The sequence below is a fragment of the Lytechinus variegatus genome, chromosome 6 (assembly GCF_018143015.1).
Source record: "Lytechinus variegatus isolate NC3 chromosome 6, Lvar_3.0, whole genome shotgun sequence".
Classification (NCBI taxonomy): Eukaryota; Metazoa; Echinodermata; class Echinoidea; order Temnopleuroida; family Toxopneustidae; genus Lytechinus; species Lytechinus variegatus.
Window position 1 is genome coordinate 7,117,228 of NC_054745.1, and position 20,891 is coordinate 7,138,118.

A 20,891-nucleotide genomic window follows, 5' to 3' on the forward strand; every position below is an offset into this window, starting at 1 on the left:
AAACCAACTTTTTGTTGGGGGTGGACTAGTCCTTTAAGTTTTTTTTTATAATCGCGAACAAGAGTATCGTTGAACAAAATGATGTGCACGCGTGCGTAGTGGGAGCTGAAATGGAAGCATAATAAGTATAATTTTAAGCACTTGTAAGAGTGATTATTCTTCGCCTATTTCCTATTTTTCATTTCTAGCAAGGGGCTGATTAATTTTGCAAGAGAAGAGTGTGATTTGTCCCCACCCCCACTTTTTTTGACAGAGCGACCGAGAGTCCCCTTGACACCGGCCCCGGATACGCGAGGATTGGACTAATAAGAAAATACTAAATTCGGCCACCATAGTATAGGCCTATAAGTAAAAAAATTATACATACACTACATTACAGTGGGGTTTTTTCAAGTTTCCTGTTACTAAGTTAAGAAAATATAAGGACATACATGTACCTGAAAAACGTTCAGAATATAAGATAAAAGAACAATGGAAAGCAAACTTTGAATATTAATATTATTAATGTAAACATTACTAAGATATTTATTGTATACTATATATATATATATATATATCAAGCGAACATGTACAGGGATCAATGCTACTTTTATGCATAGGCATATCACTTCCCTTTTTTCTCTCTCAGGTGGGGGAAAAATATATTTATAATTCGTTTCAATATTGATCAGCTAGTTCTGTTTGTGGGAGTACCGTTAGCATGCAATGCAACTTGATTGTCGATGCACTGTCAGGAGATATCGGCTAGACACTCATGATTATGATGATGATAATGATAGTCTATCTCTATTATCATGATTATCACGATTTATAGTTAAAACGAGGCATCAAAATTAGCATGCGGAACCTGCAACGCCGTAGGCGTACGCCTATGTGTTGTATGATGTTAAAACGGTAGACCTTTTGTGTGTCTACCTATTCTAAATGCAAAAGCCACTAGGTTTCAAGAAAAAGGAAATAATACTTACTTCGTTCAAAGACAGATGAAGGTACACGCCGTACTCCTGTAGCTACATATATATATATACTTGCAATGATCTTCCTATGAACATTTTGTTGTACAGTTCGTATCCCCCATTTATCTGGTACCCATTCATTGTTACCGTGACCTCTAGCTGTGTCAACATCTCTAGGCTCTGCGGCGAAACTTTTTTTACTCAAATACAAGGCCTATATTGTTGTAGGATCAAAGCTATTCTTTATTTTTCTCTCGCATTTTCCATATCAAAATGGATGTGGCTAAACATCATACGTCATTGAGGAATATCTCATTCCATGGACAAATTTTTAATCTGATATGCATATACGAGGAAATCGTTCCTAAGGCCTAACTATAGCAGGCCTAATTAATTAATGGAAATAAAAGTGTTATTGTAAATTATTGGTCCATCAAAATAATTATCAGCCTATCACTTTCTCTTATCTTTTTGAAGGATGATTAGAATCACTGTAATACATATCTTTTCAATCAATGTTAATAACATTAACATATTGTTATCATCACATTTACAATATTATCATAACAATAATTCAAAATATAAGAATGATTACAATTAGATTATTCATAATTATATCAATTATTATAATCATACTTATTATATTCATGATTATAATTATTATAATTGAGATTATGATCGGGGATGATCCAGTAATTTTTAAAGGGGGGCACATTTTCCCCGAGGAAAAATTTTTACATTACAAAATTTGATTGTGTCTCTCAAGGGGGAGGGGGGCGGGCACGGACTGTGTCCCCCATGGATCGGCCAGTTATTATGATTACAATCATACTTACATGTATATTTATAATAAGTATTGATTATGATAATGATAATTGATTATAATTGTAATCATGTATATGATTATAATTATAATTGTAATTATAATTTTTAAATTTCAATTACAATTAAAATTGCAATTGATATTCTCATCAGAATAGTACATAATAATTTGGAGCAACATGCATGGCGTAAGGTAGAACCAACTTTGGAATCAAGGATCTTGGGCTCTTAACTTAGCATGAGGCAATTTCCTTAAGAAGAAATTGATCCCGGTTTTGCTGGATGGAAAAAAAATGGTCTTTAATGAGGCTACGCATCTCCTTGTATCTGATTGGGGGAGGGGTACGATCGTATATTTAGACCGGGTTGGGTTTAGCAGCATGGCTGCATGATGATTGACAAGGCTTTTTAGCCCCGCCTACTTAAAACGCGTGTTTCCCAGCCCCCTCTCTCTCCCTCTCTCCCTCTCTTACACACACACACACTCACATACACCAACTGTAACGTACATAGTATACGCGTATTTTGCAATGCAACCTCTGCTGTGTATACCGGCAGATGGCAGCAAATAACCCATCTTAATATGCCTGATATGATCATATTAAGCCATTTGATGAAAAGAGTATATCAGTCTTTATAAGTAGGAGACCAGGTTGTTTTCATTCCTACGTTATAATCGATTGTAAGTGTACTTCTTTTTATTTGTTTTTTTTTGGGGGGGGGCACTGAAACGTTTGGTTAACGTGTCTGAGAATGAATATCGCTCTGTTTTGGTCATATTTGGAATGGAAAAGGTCAGATCAAATTCACTCACTCCTTCCGATCTCGACTAGTGGGGCCCCTAAAACAAAGGTTAACAATCAACTGCTAATATAAAAGAACAATTCGGATTGGTTCCTTTATAGTCTAGTGAATAAAATACGCATGCAACGATGATTGTGATAGGTCAGTCCAAACAGCGATTATTCTTAAAGGGGAATCCAACCCAAATAAAAACTTGTTTTTATAAGAAAAAGAAAAATCAGACAAGTTGATAGGTGAAGGTTTGAACAATATTGGACAAACAACAAGAAAGTTATGAATTTTTAAAAGTTGTAAATATTGGTGATCACTTTACCCATGGAGACTTCAAATTGGCCGCATATGTGATGTCATAGTGATGTAAGGCAAGGACTACTCTTCCATGGCCTCCAATACATATTATGGCTAAAATGTCATTTTTCCCAAAATTTTTATTTCAAATTATATTTTTCTTTCATGAGGACATAAAACAATATACTACCTGGGTTATATTTAGATTACTGCCCCCGGGGAATGGGTACTTAGGAGAAAACCACAAATCCCTGATAATAAAGTACATGGCCTATGGGAAAGTTGTCCTTGCCCCTTGTCATAATTTAATTACCCAGTTGCCAATTTGGAATCTACATAGTATTAGTGATTTCAATTTTAAAGTAGCTATAACTTTCTTACTGCTTGGCCGATTTCTTTCAAACTTTCACCATTCTGTTTAATTTATTTTTCTCCTTCCCAATACAACTGTTTAAGGCCAAGGCTGGATTCCCATTTAACATTTGTGTTCCAGTCCAAAAATTCGCACAAACTGCAAGGCTGAAGATTAATCTTGAATAAATTTGGAGTATGTAATTATGCAAACAAATGTGTGAAATTCAGGAGAACACTACAAAACCATTTCTATTCTACTGAATAAAATTCATTAATGTTTTTAAACAAGTGCATACATAACTATAATTGATGCTCTATCATATGTGTTTGAATGAAGAATGAAATTGTTAATTAAATTCCTTGCTCACGGACATAAGTGCCGTGACCAAGGACCCAACACATGACTTTACTGGTCAGGCTCCTTTAATAGACTACAGTGCCCGGTCAAAGAATTACAAGCCATTTATTAAAATTTGGTTCACCCTTAATAAAAAGCGTTCACAGTAAAAATAGCATTTTGATTATTTGACTTGTGACGTAATGCGAGCATTTTTCCCTCATATCGTATGGTGAAATAATCGACGAAAGGCCACTTTCTCAGAAAATTTAAATGCAGGTCTTACTGTATCACGAATATATCAATAGTTCAATTATTTCAAATCTGCTCCTAAAAAGAATACAACAATGTCATCACAAACAATGTACAACATTTGAATTTATGCATTTTATATTAATCAAAATATGATACAGCTGCTCGGTTATGAAATCACATATCCAAAACTTAAAATTCCATTCACAATCTCAATCTCTAATTGATTTTCGGCAAACCTACAATTTGAGTATTCTTCCCACTTTTCAGTACAAACTGAATACTTGACAGCTTTGTATTACAAACCAGATCAAGGATCCCAAAAACACAATTGTGCGTATCATGGACCTACTATGGTTTGGCAAAGTTGCAATGACATCATTTTTGTATAACCCACCCCCATCCTTATAATTCATCATCATTGAATATCATACAATTAAAATCGACTTGATTGAATCATCCTACCATTCCACACAAACTAAGTTTTATTTCTGCTAGGGCAATATAGCTAGGCCTATCTAGCGTCGCCTTTTACATGTATCATGTATGGGATCTATTTTTCAGAGCTAAAAAAATACAAAACTATATACAGATCTAGGCCTAGTAGATCTCGATCTAAAAGCTATTTGTTTAAGGCATATGAGTAATGAAATAGCGTCTATAATATTGTGACATAGAACTCACACGAAGTAGCATTGATAACCAGTCAGGGAAACTCCCGCTTTTCCGAGATCGTTTGAAACGTCCCTTTTTCGAGATAGTTGCGTTCACCGAAGCGTGAATCACAGCTGAAAACCTTCGCCCTGTGTAGTCTTTCTCGGCTGTTTTCAGACCCTTATGTATGTGTGCGAACACTCGGTAAGAGCGGTGAAAATGTGTACGCGTGTATACAACCATAGAGCTGTTAGCTCCATGATACAACCGTGCATTCTTCGGGACATTGTTATCTATATGTGCCTCTCTCTCCCCCTCTCTCTCTTTCTCTCTCTTATTTATTGTCAAGCATTCAATTTGATTTTCGTTCATCACTTACCCTTAATCCTGACGTTAAATGTACCGTAATAAGACCATATTTTTGGATCCACCGTCATATCCGTACTATCCAACTTTCATGTTAATTCCACCTCAGCATTCAGCTTATGATCTGATGCACAATCCATAATCAATTCATTATAATATTATTTCCACTACCAGTGCCGGCGGAAATCATGGAAATTATTACGTCGATATGCAATTTCAAAACATGCCGAATACAGGTCTGTCCTAAAACAATCATTGGCTGGTTGACGAAGCCAACAAATTGGAAGAAAGTATACTGTATTCACCTTCAAAACATACATACTGCAAAGTATTGGGGCTACCGGTCACCAAATCAAGTGCATTATAAAAGTCTGCCTGTCAGCTCGATCCATGTCCAAACTTCCCTCAAACGTCCAGCCCAGATGAGAATATCATGATGTCATTATAATCATGACCATTCTCCATTCGACATGATCCATGCTAGCAGTGAACAGGTGTGAGATCAATGGTTTAGATTATGAACATTATCGAGAACTGCATATCCATTTTTCATAGCACTAAACCGCCGGAGAGCTGGTTAGAGGTTATTACCATAGGAACGAATATATTTTCCAAGTCTTTCTTATCATATATTACGTAATGCCGTACCCAAAATAACTTTCAGCATGATCATGGAATGTCCATGGTAGTACCATAGAGCTATTAACAGCTCTATGGTAGTACCATAGCTCTATGATAGTATGCACACTTTGTACAATTTATACACACAGACGCGTTCGGCTACAACATGCAGCGGAGTATCGCGGCACAAAGGCTGAACGCAGAGACTAACCTCCTCTTACAAGAACTTTTGCTTGCATTTTTTCAGCATAAATGTGTCTTCTTTCTTCAATAGCGTCTAAGCACCACGGTGGCGAATTCTATTTTTTGGAATATAGATGAGAAATTTAGTTTTCTTTAACATATTTGAAAATAAAAATCCGCCACCGTGGTGCTTTTTTTATATGAATTTTTTAGTGAGGGTATGTCAAAAAACCCCATTCACTTTGTACAGGAAAGCTATTCGGTGAGATCCGAAAAGATTGCGTCATGCGACCACAAATCCCTGTTTATCGAGATTCTGTCGCTCTCGCAAAAGCGGGAGTTTCCTTGACTGATAACGGGGACATTGCTGATTTCAACTGCATTCCCCCAAAAAGATGTTCATCATTCGACCTCAATATCGGCCCTATCGACTCAACTTGACTAGACCTAACTTAGATCTAGTTCACTATATACCTAGCGTTGGAAAGGTAGGCCCCGAGGTAAACCAAGTGTACACAGACGCAGTGGGAATTATTTTATCAGAATTTAGTCCCCTATAAAGGCTCACCTATTTTTGGATAGGCTGCCTGCATGCAGCTTCCATCGATTCCAATATGACAGATCTATACGAACTGGCCTGGCCTGGCTAGCTGTCCCTAGCTGTGTGCGTGCCTCGCCGGCCGGCGCCTGATCCCTCGTTGTTCACGTTGTCCATAACGGTAGGTGTAACTCGCAGACGAAGTTGTATTCTCTCCTTGTCGTGCTTTGCAATCTATTGTCCTGTATACGTCGCAGAATAAAGCAACACAATTGAAACTGTCCATGATCAGAAGATGGCCGTCATTAGATGATAAATATGCTATACACTACTACTGTATCCACTTATATTTATATTTTGGCTCTCAATATCCAACTTTAGATCCAGGCCCCCAAAGCTACCGCCAAAAGCATTAGAAGCTAAAATAAGCCCTCATTAATATTAATTTCGTACGATGCTCCCTCGTCAACAGTGGTTTTGTACGTGTATTAGACAATACGCGCATCAGCGCAATGACAAAGTCAACTTGGAAAATTCATTAATGTATTCATTTTGTTACGCGCTCGTGACAGGAAGGATTCAGCGAATCAAACAAGCGCAAATTTGCGTGTTGCCGAGTTGTGCATATAAGTGTTTTGTGAAAAATAAGCGAAACTTTAAAATGTCATAACTTTCTAATTTTACATCAGATTTTGATGAAATTTTCAGCATTGTGCTTGTCTGATTTTTCTCTAATGATTCAAATCAACATTTTTTCTAGGGTGGACTTGACCTTTAACTGCCTGGGAAGGATTAGAATGACAGTTGTCTTCATCATTAAAGAATTACTAAAGAGCACATTAAACATGAGAAGCATTCATTGTAAATAAAATTTTGATACGTCTGGCTTCCCACAATTTTAGCAAAGAATTGGACCATGGTCTAAGTTAAACCAGACTTCAGGATACGGGCCATGGCGAATTTCCTTTTTTTTATATACTTCTTCTCTCACTCCTTTCAGACAACTCAATTTCACTAATGCTTTATCACATCTCAGGGCTCGAATTAATCCAAGACCTCCCCATAATAATAATAGGCATTTAAATAGCGCCATCTATCTAAAAATATTCTATTCCGAGGCGCACACACACAAAAAAAATTCGATGAGAGTTTGGATGAGTGTCAAATCGCCAAAACTAATACTGTTAGAAAAGATACGAATAATTCCAGAGAGATGTTGCTGATGCAGAGAAGGCTCACCCACTATATGCTACATGTGTTTTGGGAGTCTTTCTTTAAAAAGTCGCTGATGTGATGATCTTGGGCTACAAGCTGCTGTATAATTAAGGCATAAAAATGTCTTGTAGATATTTTGGTGCCATACCATTTCATTTGCATGCCATGGCCTCTGAAGCCCTCACAATCAATTAATTATGCGAAGGACAGTGTGAAATTCAGGAGAACACCACAAAACCATTTCTATTCTACTGAATAAAATTCATTAATGTTTTTTTAACAGGTATACAGACAATTAGAAGTAATGCTCTATCATTTTCATGTGTTTGAATGAAGAATAAAATGTGTGATTAAATTCCTTGCTCACGGACGTAAGTGCCGTGACCAAGGACCCAACACATGACTTTAGTGGTCAGGCCCCACAGTAATACAAGCCACTAATTGAAATGCTGTTCACCTTGACGAAGAATTCATTGTAAGAATAGCAATACAACATAATAAAAAAATAATGCCAACGGTTTGAAAAACATCCATTAATGAGGAGAAAGGTATTAACCCTTTTGATTATTTGATTTGTGACGTAATGCGAGCAGCTTTTCCCCATATCGTATGGTAAAAAAATCGTGAAAGGTCATTTTCTCAGAAAATTCAAATATTGCTTGTACTGTACCATGAGTACATCAATAAATAAGTTATTTCGCACCCGCTCCTTAGAAAGAATACAAAAAACTAAGTAAAAAAAAATGAATTTACGCTGTGAGACAGCTGCTCATGTATGAAATTACAAATCCAAAACTTAAAATTGTAATAACTTTCTTAATCTTAAATTGAATTTCGGCAAACCTAAAATTGTGTATTATTATCATTTCTGTTGAGTGTTAAAGGGGAAGTTCACCCTGACAAAAAGTTTAGTGTAAAAATAGCAGAAAAAATAATATAAAATATTGCCGAAGGTTTGAGAAAAAATCATCAAATAATTGAAAAGCTATTAGAATTTCAATTATTTGATTTGTGACGTCATATGCGAACAGCATTTCTACATAGCAAATGGTAAAAAAATCAACGAAATGTCATTTTCTCAGAAAATTGAAAATAGTTTTCACTGTAACTTTTGTATATCAATAGACAAATCATTTCACACCCGATCATGAAAAGAAAACAAAATTAAGTCATCAGGAACCATACAAAATTTGAAACTTATACATTTTATATTACATAATACATGGGGCAGCTGCTCGTTTATGACGTCACAAATCCCAAATTTTGAACTCTAATAACTTTCTTACTCTTTATCGGATTTTTCTCCAATATTTCACCAACTTTCACCAATATTTTTTACTATTTTTTCTGCTATTTTTACAACAAAGTTTTCTTCAGGGTGAATTTCCCCTTCAATAAAATAATTTTTATTTTATAAACGATACTTGATGTAATCGATAACAATAATCGATTACATTTATTGATTAATTTGCCATAACGGTCTCTCCTCTGCAACCTGGTCTCCTACTTATAAAGACTGATATACTCTTTTCATCAAATGGCTTAATATGATCATATCAGGCATATTAAGAGGGGGTTATTTGCTGCCATCTGCCGGTATACACAGCAGAGGTTGCATTGCAAAATACGTGTATACTATGTACGTTACAGTTGGTGTATGTGAGTGTGTGTGTGTGTGTGTGTGTGTGTGTAAGAGAGGGAGAGAGGGAGAGAGAGGGGGCTGGGGAACACGCGTTTTAAGTAGGCGGGGCTAAAAAGCCTTGTCAATCATCATGCAGCCATGCTGCTAAACCCAACCCGGTCTAAATATACGATCGTACCCCTCCCCCAATCAGATACAAGGAGATGCGTAGCCTCATTAAAGACCATTTTTTTTCCATCCAGCAAAACCGGGATCAATTTCTTCTTAAGGAAATTGCCTCATGCTAAGTTAAGAGCCCAAGATCCTTGATTCCAAAGTTGGTTCTACCTTACGCCATGCATGTTGCTCCAAATTATTATGTACTATTCTGATGAGAATATCAATTGCAATTTTAATTGTAATTGAAATTTAAAAATTATGATTACAATTATAATTATAATCATATACATGATCACAATTATAATCAATTATCATTATCATAATCAATACTTATTATAAATATACATATAAGTATGATTGTAATCATAGTAACTGGCGGATCCATGGGGGGGGACACAGTCTGTGCCCGCCCCCCCCCCCTCCCCCTTGAGAGACACAATCAAATTTTGTAATGTAAAAATTTTTCCTCGGGGAAAATGTGCCCCCCTTTAAAAATTACTGGATCATCCCCTGATCATAATCTCAATTATAATAATTATAATCATGAATATAATAAGTATGATTATAATAATTGATATAATTATGAATAATCTAATTATAATCATTCTTATATTTGGAATTAATGTTATGATAATATTGTAAATGTGATGATAATAATATGTTAATGTTATCAACATTGATTGAAAAGATATGTATTACAGTGATTCTAATCATCCTTCAAAAAGATAAGAGAAAGTGATAGGCTGATAATTATTTTGATGGACCAATAATTTACAATAACACTTTTATTTCCATTAATTAATTAGGGCTGCTATAGTTAGGCCTTAGGAACGATTTCCTCGTATATGCATATCAGATTAAAAATTTGTCCATGGAATGAGATATTCCTCAATGACGTATGATGTTTAGCCACATCCATTTTGATATGGAAAATGCGAGAGAAAAATAAAGAATAGCTTTGATCCTACAACAATATAGGCCTTGTATTTGAGTAAAAAAAGTTTCGCCGCAGAGCCTAGAGATGTTGACACAGCTAGAGGTCACGGTAACAATGAATGGGTACCAGATAAATGGGGGATACGAACTGTACAACAAAATGTTCATAGGAAGATCATTGCAAGTATATATATATATGTAGCTACAGGAGTACGGCGTGTACCTTCATCTGTCTTTGAACGAAGTAAGTATTATTTCCTTTTTCTTGAAACCTAGTGGCTTTTGCATTTAGAATAGGTAGACACACAAAAGGTCTACCGTTTTAACATCATACAATACATAGGCGTACGCCTACGGCGTTGCAGGTTCCTCATGCTAGTTTTGATGCCTCGTTTTAACTATAAATCGTGATAATCATGATAATAGAGATAGACTATCATTATCATCATCATAATCATGAGTGTCTGGCCGATATCTCCTGACAGTGCATCGACAATAAAGTTGCATTGCATGCTAACGGTACTCCCACAAACAGAACTAGCTGATCAATATTGAAACGAATTATAAATATATTCTTCCCCCACCTGAGAGAGAAAAAAGGGAAGTGATATGCCTATGCATAAAAGTAGCATTGATCCCTGTACATGTTCGCTTGATATATATATATATATATATATATATATATATATATATATAGTATACAATAAATATCTTAGTAATGTTTACATTAATAATATTAATATTCAAAGTTTGCTTTCCATTGTTCTTTTATCTTATATTCTGAACGTTTTTCAGGTTCATGTATGTCCTTATTTTTTCTTAACTTAGTAAACAGGAAACTTGAAAAAACCCCACTGTAATGTAGTGTATGTATATTTTTTTTACTTATAGGCCTATACTATGGTGGCCGAATTTAGTATTTTCTTATTAGTCCAATCCTCGCGTATCCGGGGGCCGGTGTCAAGGGGACTCTCGGTCGCTCTGTCAAAAAAAGTGGGGGTGGGGACAAATCACACTCTTCTCTTGCAAAATTAATCAGCCCCTTGCTAGAAATGAAAAATAGGAAATAGGCGAAGAATAATCACTCTTACAAGTGCTTAAAATTATACTTATTATGCTTCCATTTCAGCTTCCACTACGCACGCGTGCACATTATTTTGTTCAACGATACTCGTGTTCGCGATTATATAAAAAAAAACTTAAAGGACTAGTCCACCCCCAACAAAAAGTTGGTTTGAATAAAAAGAGAAAAATCCAACAAGCATAACGGTGAGCATTGCATCAAAATCGGATGTAAAATAATAAAGTTTTGATATTTAAGATTCGCTTGATTTCACAAAACATTTAGGCACATTCTGCTTATAATTATGCAGATGAGGGAACTGGTGACATAACTCACTCACTTATTGTATTGTATTTTATTGTATGAAATATGAAATGCTTTAATTTTTTCCCCATGTTCTGTGAAATAAAGTTTCCATTCTCCCTGAACATATGGACTTACCATTGTTTGATATTTTATGGATCAATTATCCTTATTTTTCAAAATTTTATCTGTAAAAATTGAAATTTGTATAATTCAAACAATATAAAAACAAAAGAAATAGTGAGTGAGTGACATCATCGATTACCTCATTGGCACATGACTAAATTGTGCACATGATTATTTTTATTTTGGTAAAAATAAAGGAAACTTCAAAACGTCATAACTTTCTTATTTTACATTCGATTTCAATGAAATATTCTGCATTATGCTCGTCTGATTTTGCTGTATTGATTCAAATCAATATTTATCTGAGGTGGACTTGACCTTTAAGATAAAGTCTTAGAATAACAAATTTTCAAGTCAATATGCCCAAAGTTTCCAGCTCGAATAGCGATTAAAAAAAAAATGTGTTTTAAGATATCCTTTCTTTTTAGGTATACCGGCATGACCGGTAGGTCTTTAAAAAATAAAATCTGCTCGGGTTTCGTGCTCACATTCTGTTGTGTCCCTTTTCAGGTTAGCTAATATACTAACAATTTCAGCTCTCATTTTGCACTCGTATTCTTATTTAGAAGTATGCTCTAGCTCCCTATACTCTCCAAAGTGACCCTTTTTAGGCATATAAAATCAAACGAATTCAGCTCATGAATTATTAAAAGGGTAATGTTCATTTGCAGCTACGTAGAAATAATTCGCGCTTTCAATGTAGGCCTATAGAAATTCTCATCTTGATTGTAACTTCAATCATTACAACTGCACCGTCCCCAACCTCGGTTTAGCTCTGGTAGCAGCCGATCAGGAAATTAAAAGAAAATAACATTCCCCATACTGGATCCGCCCCTTCGTGTCTTTCTGTATACTGTATTCAAAAGGGTATGCATGAGGGATTAGACCTAATTTACGAAAATTATGTTGGCATCTCCATGGCTGCATTAAACGTTAGTAGGCGAATAGGGGCTATTAATTCTTAAGAAAAGTGCAAATCTATGCCTTTTAACTAAACATTAAAAAATGCACTATTCAAGAAAATACAATACGGTAATTTCCTCGTGATTATCTCGATTACTTAGTATTCCCGATATTTCGATTCTTTAAAAAATATATTAGGCCTACATATCCAATCCCCCGAATAATCTTGCATGCTGCCCTAATTGCCTCCCAATATTTGGCATGGACCCGCCCCCCCCCCCCTAATGATACACTCTTAAAATATTGGGCAACTCACTGTGCACACAAGAATTGGTTAAAGCTTTCAATAACAAGTGTTTTGGGTGAAAACTACCAAGAGTAGTATGATGCTGCCCTAACATGTACAACAGCTTTGGCAACTCTTGTATTTAAATACATGTATATATAAATAAATATATAATATATGAATATATATATATATATATATATATATATATGTATGTATGTATATATGTATGTATATATATATGTATATATGTATGTATATATATTTATCTGATAACATATTTTTATTTCAGCAGCGAAATTCAACTTTATCACAGTAAAGACATGAAAGACATGTGAAGTCACGATTACCAAGCCGAGCTGAATAAAGAATGTCGACTTATTACGTCGAATGCAGTTGCAAAGAGAGGCCATCCCAGGAACAATGGGAGTCGGTAAGACATTAAAATTCATATTTTTCTACATCAATCAAAATTCACTCAATGTGCTTGCATAGTTTTTCCTAACTTTACATTTTGAAATATGAAAAACAAGTTTAATTTTTTAATCCACTAATGCAGAATTAAAGGGAGGTTGGTGTATAAGCAAGCACATTCCCGCCCGTCTACATTGAAAATTAATGTACTCCTCCCCCCTATCAACAACTAAAAAAACAAACATGTACAACAGCTTTGGCAACTCTTGTATTTATATATGTGAAAGAAATGAATGAAGAGAACAATGGTAGGCGTAGTTTAACTTTAAATCAAGGTTCCCGAGAGCTACCCGCCCTTAGGAAAAAAACATGGCTATACCGAAAAATGTCTCTGCCGGGAATAGAACCCGGACCGGCCCCAGCTTAGAACGCCGGTGCCTTAACCACTAGACCACAGAGGCGGGTTAGTTGATGCCCTAGCCACTAACCCCGATTTGACTGATCTATATTAATTTCCTTTGTCGGGTGTAAGTGGGTTTAGAACACTAACGATTAAGCCGCAATGCCCTAGCTTGATCAAAGGTATTGCTTAGATATTTGTAAGGGAGAAACATATATATACATATATATATATATATGTATATATATACATACATACATATATGTTTTATTTACATATATATATGTATATATATATATATATATATATATATATATATATATATTTATATATATATATACATACATACACTGTAATAACTGTGGTGTTAAAATTGACACCAGTTGGTGTTAATAGAGGACCACATCCTGAGGTGTTAAAACTACGCCCTAGAGATTGACCATAACACCGAAGAGTGTAAATGTAACAACCAAAGGTGTTGTAATAACACATATCGCTGTAAAACAACTGGGGAGTGTTTCCTCAATATTTTCATCCGACAAGTTGTCAGATCTCACATCTTTCTCTGATGTTGATTGGCTGAGAGGTATTGTTACTATGGTAACTGTCGGATAAAACGTCCGACAAGTCTTTTCATGAAACGCCCCCCTGGTGTGGTCCTCTACGTACACCGGTTAACACCACAGTTTTTGCTGTGTATATAGAAATAAATATATATATATTATATAATATATAATATATATTATTATGCATATATGTATGTATATATATATATATATTTTATATAAATATATATATATATATATATATATATATATATGTATATACATACATATATATATATATATATATATATATATATATATATACATATATATATATATATATATATCTGATAACATATTTTTTATTTGAACAGCGAAATTCAACTTTATCACAGTAAAGACATGAAAGACATGTGAAGTCACGATTACCAAGCCGAGCTGAATAAAGAATGTCAGACTTATTACGTCGAATGCAGTTGCAAAGAGAGGCCATCCCAGGAACAATGGGAGTCGGTAAGACATTAAAATTTATATTTTTCTACATCAATCAAAATTCACTCAATGTGCTTGAATAGTTTTTCCTAACTTTACATTTTGAATATGAAAAACAAGTTTGATTTTTTAATCCATTAATGCAGACTTAAAGGGAGGTTGGTGTATAAGCAAGCACATTCCCGCCCGTCTACATTGAAAATTTATGTACTCCTTCCCCCTTTCAACAACTAAAAAAACAATGGTGCCAAGACCCAGTTCTCATTTTAGCTTCCACTCTTGATGCTATTGGCGTAAATCTGGCCAGGATGCGGATCTATCCTGCCATTATGGAAGAGAAAATTAGGGGAGAGCAAAATGAATAATAATGATAACAATGATAATAATAATAATCAACGAGCAAAACTCAAGTAAAAATTTCATTGAAATCTAATGAAAAAATAATAAAGTTATTTCATTATGGAATTCACAATATGGAAGTCGTCATAGAAATACATTTTGTTGTCTCCATCTTTTCTTGCATTATTTCATTACATGAAATCATAATCTATTTCGTATAGTTTCATTCATAATTTGTAAAACGCGTCTCACTTGTTACAAAACAGGTTGTAGCAATAATTATCTTTCGCACTAAATCAGTAAACAATCATTTTTTTATTGCACGTAGACCCGGAGGACGAAATCTAAGTAAAGGTAATTTCATATTTTTCTAAGGTGGCGATATAGCATCATCATTTCCATCATTGCATATTCATAGGGACATGCATACAACTGTTTTTAGTAAACTTGCACAAATTCGAAGTGTCATATCAGTAATTAAACTCAGGCAATTTTGATGGAGGTGGGCCCGTGGGAGCATTACCCCTCGAATTATCAATAAAAAACACAGCGGCGTGCAGGAGAGGGCAATCTCTGACTCCACCTATTATAGTGACAAGAAATCGATATGTAGACCAATAAGCTAAATATTTCAGGAGATAACGACCAGCGACCATTAACCTCTTCCAGCCTGTATTTGAACTTTAAGATACCATTTGTATCATTCTTTATGTAAAAAAAATATAAGAATAAAGGAACACTGCTACCCCAGCCTGAAAATATTCTAATGCAGTGCTGCATGCATGTAGCGTTCTTTAGCGAGGCGTATACTTTTCCATTCTACATCCCACGCGGGTGCTAAATTGGTACCTCACAGATGTGAAAGTCTATGTATTTCCTAAACAATTGTGTCTGAAAACTGTTGGAATGCTCCTCAGGGAATGGATCAACTGTTTACATTGTGTGCGGGTAAGCCATCAGGACCCGACGACCGGGGTAATGATATAATGCGCTTAGACGCGTCGATCTGATACAACAAAAATTATTATCATTACTTTTAAAATAACATTTATTAAAGTACACACAAACACATTATGCATGCGTGTCAAGTGCCCATTCCTCATGAAATGATTCGTTATTCCACTATTGTCTTCTGGCTTGGTTAGGTTTGCTTTATCTATCCGATGTAAGTAAATTCATTCGCCCTACCTACATATAACGGTATCGCATTTGCCCAATAGATTATGTAACCGCTTTTCTATTCTTCTTTGAATATTTTTTACATTAAAAAATTGTCGACAATATTAATAATACTGAAATCGGGTCATAATAATTTGCAAAGTTAGGTAAAAATGTATAATTTGGACAACCATTACTTTGGATGAAGAAAATAATCCATGCAAAACGAACTCCGAAATTGTAAGTATACAAAGAAACTAGCTTAATTACTCATCCGATTTATTATCTAATCCTTGTAGTCGGTCTATAATTTTACTTCTTATTATTTTATCTTTACACCCCTAGATCTGAAGGTCTTAAAAGATTGAGCTGTCATCGACATTTCAACCATACCAGAAACAACAAAAGATACTCTATGGAAAGGATGTGAACAACAGTTCTTATTTGACTGATAGGACGAATACTGAGGTGGAACACTGGAACAAATGCATCTGTCCAAGGATTACCAATTAAGTTGGGGGTACCGATCATACCAGTAGCGTACCTAGGATCTCCCACAGTGGGGGGGGGGGGGGCAAAATCGTTGCCCAAAAAATTGTCAAGAAAAAAAATGGTCTTCAACCACAAACAAAGGGTTTTGTACCCAAAAAAATTGACGAGCAAAAAATAGGTCCTGAACAGGATATAAACGACATTTTGCGCCAGAAAAAAAATTGGACAAGCAAAAAACAAAACAAAAGTCTTCAACTTTGTAAGGGGGCAGTCTGCCCTCCTGCCCCCCCCCCCCATAGGTACGCTAGTGGATCAGACCATGTAATAGGTCCGTGATCAGACATGGGGTCGAGTACATCATGTCAGTTAAACATTACTTTTCTCCTTTTTGAGAGGGGATTATGAACTATACGATACTCTTTTGATTTCATTATTTCTTTGTCAGAAGAGATAAAAAATCTCAAAGTTAAACAAAGCACGTTCAGATATGAAACATTTTGTACGCTTGTTTTCTAGATTTACCTGTATATGTAATTCCACATGATTTATTTTCATCATATTTTGAGGGTCCGTTTCAATTAGGCAACAGCAATGTTAGTGAAAACACAAAGCACAATTTATGCTGAGAACATGCAATTTATTTCTTAAGTTTCTTAAAATAGTCACCTAGCAAGCCTGTACCTATAGGTTTACATGATCTGAAATTACGCGTAGACTTATGTATAAGTAATATACAATTAAATTGTTTCATTGTAATTCTTTATCTCGATTTTTGGGGGTGAAATTTATCGGAAAACACCACTTGCTATTGGAATGGCACATGAAATAACGGTTTTGATCAATTTAGATCCAGCACGCGAGTAGATTACATATTTTCCGACATGTACAGATCTGGGGCCCATCTTACAAAGAGTTGCAATTGATCCGATCAATCGCAACTATGGAAAGCCCGCAAAGTAAAAAAATACATGTTTGTTCAAAAGATTTTCTGGATATGAATGTACATGTATATACATGAATTCATTGATTTCGTGACAATTTGGTGTGTTCTCCTTTGTTTACAAAGGACATTTTGCAAATTTCCTGTAGAATTTGTTTTTTACACTGATGGATTTCCATAGAGTTACGATACTACGATATATATGATTTCAATACAAAGATTGTATTCACGTCATAAATAATTAGATAATGTGAAGTATTAACCCTGAAAAAGATGGGTCAAGTTATTAATAAACACTCCACAAATCAATCAAGGACTTAAAATAAATCCAGATCGGATGTGAATTGTGACCAGCCGAATGTTGGATTTATTTTGAATTTTTAGGATAAACTTTCATATCTCAAAAAAATTAGATTCAAACCTTTTAGATTTATGTTTAAATCTACAAGGTTTAAAACTAAATTTAATATTCACTGGATTTATTTAAGCATAAAACTACAAAACATCATCAAAATAGGATGTAAGATAAAAAAGTTATGATATATCAAAGTAACACTTAATTTCACAAAACAGTTATATTCACATTCTGGTCGGTAAGTAAATGAGGGGACTGATGACATCAACCACCCACTATTTATTTTGTATTTTATTATATGAAATATGTAATATTTCAATTTCCCCCTCCTTATCACGTGAAACATGGTTTTATACCTACAGGGACAGGTGGAATTAGCATTATTTTATTATTTTGTGGTTCAGTCAAGTTGGTCCTTAATGTCAAATCTGTGAAATTGAAATATTGGATTTTCATAATTCACACATCTAAAAAAAGTGAGAGGAATATTGAGCAATATCACTGAGTTGTGCATGTGGGTTTTTATAAACAAAGAAAACTGTAAAATGTCGTAACTTTCCTATTTTACACCTGGTTTTGATGAAGTTTTCAGCGTTATGCTTGGTTTATTTTTTATTTATTCATTCAAAGCAACGTTTTTCTAGGATGGACTTAACCTTTAAATCATTTATTCCAAAAGCATAATTTAGGCCTAAGCCTACAACTCTTTTGGGAAAAAAATTATGACTTTTGAATCCCGGGGGGCACTTACATTGACGAGTGGATACCATGCGCGACCAAAAAAACGTAAAAAGGATGTCTTTTTCACGATAGGGCACGTTACGTACGTAACGTGATAAGGGTATCAAAAACACAAAAATAATGAAAAAAGGGTATTTATTTCGCTAGGGAAATTACGTGTTTAGGGTCAATTATGCGGGGTTGATAAAACAAAATTAAAATGTTTTATAAAGGATGTCCTTTTTGCCCCAACAATTCGTGTTTAGAGTCCGATTTGCGCGAGGTGTAGAAGGCGGGGTCGTACTAAACCAAATGAGATAAAGCCGACGACCGAAGGAATCGTAACAATCAAACAATCCTGTACTTGTTTAGGGGTTCATTTTAGGGAATATTTGCCAAGAGTATCGTTTTGTTTCCAATACTTGTTAAGGGTAGGGTGTCACACGCCAATACTTGTAAAGGGGTGCATTTTCAGAATATGGAAATTACGTGTTTAGGGTGCTTTTCGAGACCCCATGGTCGCGCATGGTATCCGCTCGTCAATGGAAGTGCCCCCCCCCCCCGTTTTGAAAACGATTTTTTTTTTAATGCGAGATGTATTGTCAGTCTTGGTAATCTTGTGATAAGCCACCTATACCTCGGTCAGATTTGCTCTACGGTGGCCGTACGGTGAGTCGAAAACAGTTGTTTTATTCATTTTTAATCAAACCACCTATCATTATGTAGCTGGTACAAAAAAAATAAAACTGCTGCTTTCGACTCGCCGTTTTACGGCCGCCGTAGAGCCACTGTGACCGAGGTAAACCTGAGTTCGTCACAACTATTATAATCAATGCATTGCTGTATAGTTGTCGTATATAGAGCAATGTACAGGTAAGTCAATTTGTTTAAGAGTTAAACTTGCGTGTCTGAAACTCAAATTATATATTAATTAACATGAGACAGTGGCGCACAGATGGGGGCTTGGGCGCTTGCCCCCAAACCACCAAAATTTTCACGACCAAGAAAATGAAAGAGAAAGGGAAGGAAAGGAAAGGGGAAGAAAGAAGGGTGACTTGTGGTTTTATTTTTCTGACTTTTATTTCAAAATCAATCATAAAATTTGATTTTTGTAATAGAAATATCAAAATTTTTGCTCGCTCACAACTGATTTTAATATAAATTTTGCCCGATACGCCGTATCTTGCTGCACTGTCATGAGATTTTCAACGTCTAAATTTCTTACAGTATTAGTTTGTTTAAATATTGTTGAGCATTTCTATGAGATTTCTTTTGAATTTCGAATAACAAGATGAAATATGAATACAACGTTTCTTTTGGTCCAGTGTTTTAATGATATAAATCGTTAGACAATTTTCATTTGTACCAGTTATCAACATCGGGTATATGTATACAAATGTACTTACACGATATTGTTATAACATCATTTTTCTTTAGAGTCAGATGTTCATACAATAAAATGTGGAAAAATTATTACACACTGTAGCAGTGGAATATACCTGGAAAACGGTCAGGAGGGGCAAACGTCTTCTGAGAACAGCAAAAAAAAAAAAAAATTCAAGGGTTAATTTTCATACATGTCCTTATGTCCAAATGTCACTCTGGTGTTTTTCTCGCTCGCTCTCCTGGACAGGTTTCTATATCAGAGGCGTATTGTCTTTTAATCATTTTATATTTGAGGGGTTTGTTTGCCCCCCCCCAAAAAAAAAAACGATTAAGTATATCAGTGGAAGTCATACCTTCCATTACATGATTAAGAAATTGGATTGTGTGCTACACATGCTTAACCCAATTAAACCATATGGAAAATGATGGTAATGCTTGTAGACTTTGTAAAGACAATATTTGCGTACTATTCCATATTTATATTAATCATGCCTAATACAACGCAATCTCTTGAATGTAATGTTGTTGGGATTATGAAATAAATTCTTACAACTTTATAATTCTTATTATCATTAATTTGATGATTAGTATCACGACCATCATCTTCTTCTTCGTCTTTTCTTCAAACATTCTCCTCCTTTTTTCTTCTTCTCCTCATCATTCTTCTTATTCTCCTTCCGCTTCTTCTTATTTCACCATAAGATCATTATAACTACTACCATTACATTTAGTGTTCTCATTATTACTACCATTTATTTCAATGTTACTGTTTTAATGATTGTCATGAGTAGTCTTAGTAAAAGAAAAAGTATAGAAGAAGTAGTAGTAGTAGTAGTAGTAGT

At 34.9% G+C, this 20,891-nt stretch overlaps 1 long non-coding RNA gene across 1 annotated transcript; it reads left to right on the plus strand.

Annotated features, from left to right (window-relative positions):
• The first annotated feature begins 13,183 nt into the window (after positions 1-13,183).
• Positions 13,184-16,622, plus strand: LOC121416481. The gene is made up of 3 exons (XR_005970182.1): positions 13,184-13,241; positions 14,542-14,680; positions 16,502-16,622. It is a non-coding gene; the product is annotated as an uncharacterized LOC121416481 (long non-coding RNA).
• The last annotated feature ends 4,269 nt before the right edge of the window (positions 16,623-20,891 follow it).